The sequence below is a fragment of the Ailuropoda melanoleuca genome, chromosome 16 (genome assembly GCF_002007445.2).
Source record: "Ailuropoda melanoleuca isolate Jingjing chromosome 16, ASM200744v2, whole genome shotgun sequence".
NCBI classification, from domain to species: domain Eukaryota; kingdom Metazoa; phylum Chordata; class Mammalia; order Carnivora; family Ursidae; genus Ailuropoda; species Ailuropoda melanoleuca.
Genome location: NC_048233.1, coordinates 37,806,873 through 37,809,927, shown reverse-complemented (window position 1 = coordinate 37,809,927; position 3,055 = coordinate 37,806,873). Strand labels below are relative to the sequence as shown.

Below are 3,055 nucleotides of genomic sequence, written 5' to 3'. Positions count from 1 at the left end.
AGGCAAATTTTAACGGAAGTGGCTTGGCAAATTTAAGCATCTGCTTTCAATGTGGCAATGTCCGCCATGCTAATCACTAGGCGAATGGCTTTTCTTGGCTGGATCACATGACCCAGAATGACAATGGTGTGTGCTCCGAGGTGAGGTATTGGAGAACCGTGTGCATAAACACCCACCTATTTAAGCTTTTAGTAAATACAAACCATTTTAAACCTTTTAAAACCATTTCAGTAAAATAAACTAAAAAATACTGCATTTCTGTTGGCCTGTTTTGCCTCTTCAACTAGCTTGGAGTGTTGTTCATGACAGAAGACACAACAATTAATTAATTGCTACTCCAAGCTCCTCAGGCTTCAATACTTCCTGTTTTTCAAGCCTCAGCACCTTTTTTGCAACAATAATGGTATTCTCCATTAGCATTGCTGCTGTCATGGGACCAACACCCCCAGGACTGGAGTGATGTCACTGGTTTTCTTTCTGACTCCTTCAAAATCCACATCTCCGGGGCTTCTGGGTGGCTCAGTCGTTAAGCATCTGCCTTCAGCTCAGGGCGTGATCCTGGAGTCCTGGGATCGAGCCCCACATCAGGCTCTTTCGCTGGGAGCCTGCTTCTTCCTCTCCCACTCCCCCTGCTTGTGTTCCCTCTCTCGCTGGCTGTCTCTCTCTCGCTGTCAAATAAATAAATAAAATCTTTAAAAAAAAATCCACATTTCCAACCAACTTGGGGTTAACTGTTATGGGATCCTGAAGCCTATTTATTCCCATATTGGTGACTGCTGCTCCCTCCTTTAAAAAAAATTATTTTATTTAAATTCAGTTAATTAACATATAATGTATTATTAGTTTCAGAGATAGAGTTCAGTGATTCATCAGTCTATTATAACACCCAGTGCTCATTATATCATGTACCCTCCTTAATGTCCATTACCCAGTTACCCCATCCCCCATCCCTCTCCCCTCCAGCAACCCTCAGTCTGTTTCCTATGGTTAAGAGTCTCTTATGGTTTGTCTCCCTCTCTGATTTCATCTTGTTTTGTTTTTCCCTCCCTTCCCTTATCATCCTCTACTTTGTTTCTTAAATTCCACATATGACTGAGATCATATGATAATTGTCTTTCTCTGATTGACTTATTTCACTTAGCGTAATACCCTCTAGTTCCATCCATGTCTTTGCAAATGGCAAGATTCCATTCATCTGTAGATAGACATTCGGGTTCTTTCCATAGTTTGGCTATTGTGGACATTGCTGCTATAAACATTGGGGTACAGGTGCTCCTTTGCACACTACATTTGTATCTTTGGGGTAAATACTCAGTAGTGCAATTGCTGGGTCATAGGGTAGCTCTATTTTCAAGTTTTTAAAGAACCTCCGTATACTGTTTTCCAGAGTGGCTGCACCAGCTCGCATTCCCACCAACCGCGTAAGAGGATTCCCCTTCCTCCACATCCTCGCCAAGATCTGTTGTTTCCTGACTTGTTAATTTTAGCCATTCTGACTGGTGTGAGGTGGTATCTCATTGTGGTTTTGGTTTGTATTTCCCTGATGCCCAGTGATGTTGAGCTGCTCCCTCCTTGATCTTATCTGCTGTGATCAGATTTGGACTGCCTGCAGCAGAGACCACAGTATCTGCCAGAACTGTATGTTTGGGTGTGTATAGAGTGTACGGATGAGATATTATAATCTCATCATCTCCAGGTCATTCATGCGCCCCATCTGTGCGTCGTAGCATCGCAATGGGCATTCCAACATTTTTGACCTTCCAGCCACAACCACATTCTTCCCTGGGGTTGGAAGGCCAGTTTGCTTCATTATTTCCTAGACATTCCTGAGGTCGTCGGTAACATGGAGTACTGATCCAAACGCATTCGCCCTACATGAATGACGTGAAAGCCATCCACATCCTTGTCTGGAGAAACCGCATTACAGATCTCTCCCTCGGCAGTGTGCTCTGGAAGAGGCAGCTGAACAAGGAGGCCACCTACATTATCATTATTTAGTTTATGGCTTCAGTTCAACAGTTCTTCCTCTGAAACTGAAGCTGGTTTCACAGTGCTGCGGTGATTCCCACACCTGCAGCTGCCCTGGTTTTGTTGAGGATGGAGGAGTGACTCGCAGCTTTCTCACCAACCAGAACCACACTCACAACCCCCTTGGCAGCATGTGGCCCAATGCCACCCATTCTTCCCTCCTGCCACACTTCCTGCTTGATCCGCTGGGCATGTTTCCTTCCAGAAATGACAGAGCTCCATTTTGAGCTACCGAGAGGCAGAAGGGGCCATGGTGGAGGCGGCTGGTCTTCACAGGCCCGGGGTGCAGCCGGGTGCCCGATGTGGACATGGGGGGAAGCAGCTGCCATCATCCACACCGGGGGAGACGAGTCTTCAGTCAACTGTTTTCATATTAAAATAATTATTATGTGGGTGTTCTCCAAATGTAGTGATTCTAAGTTTAAGAATCCCATTCAACCAGCTAATTTTTAAATTAAAGCAGCAGTATCCCAATGGTTTTAATTACATCCCTCATGAATGAAAAAATGTATCCACGTGTTCTCCCAATCTGTATGGATTTATTTATAAATTATATGCCTATGCCAAGATATCAATACGTTATCTACGGTAGAAAGCATGCATAAAATGGCAATTTAAAAGGATGACATACAGATAAAAATTAGTGACTTTTTTCTTATTTTATTCATTACTAGAACAGTGTCACTGAATTATGATGATGGCTGTTTAAGCTGCTTCCCTTTAAAAATGCCTTGTAATCCTGACGGCTTCATGTTCCCCATAGCTAATGGCACAGGCACAACACAAACTCAAGGCAAGGCTCAAAATTCACAAGAGGGGAGTTAAATCCATATTTTAAGTAGTCTTTCTATTACGTTTAAGTTTGGAAGTTGACGTTTGGTTGGCTAGATCAGAACCATGTTTACCTCATAACGTGGCTGAGAAAAAGCTCGCCCACCTGAAGGATCAGAGACAGGCAGGTTGTGCCATTTCCTTTTTGTTTGCTTGTGCTTATTATTTGGGGGATTTGTCTTTAATCCTCTCTGTT

The 3,055-nt window shown here is 43.5% G+C and overlaps 1 pseudogene; it reads right to left on the bottom strand.

The window, feature by feature from the left end:
• Positions 1-321: 321 nt before the first annotated feature.
• On the bottom strand, positions 322-2,338 carry LOC100467169 (annotated as a pseudogene).
• Positions 2,339-3,055: the final 717 nt, after the last annotated feature.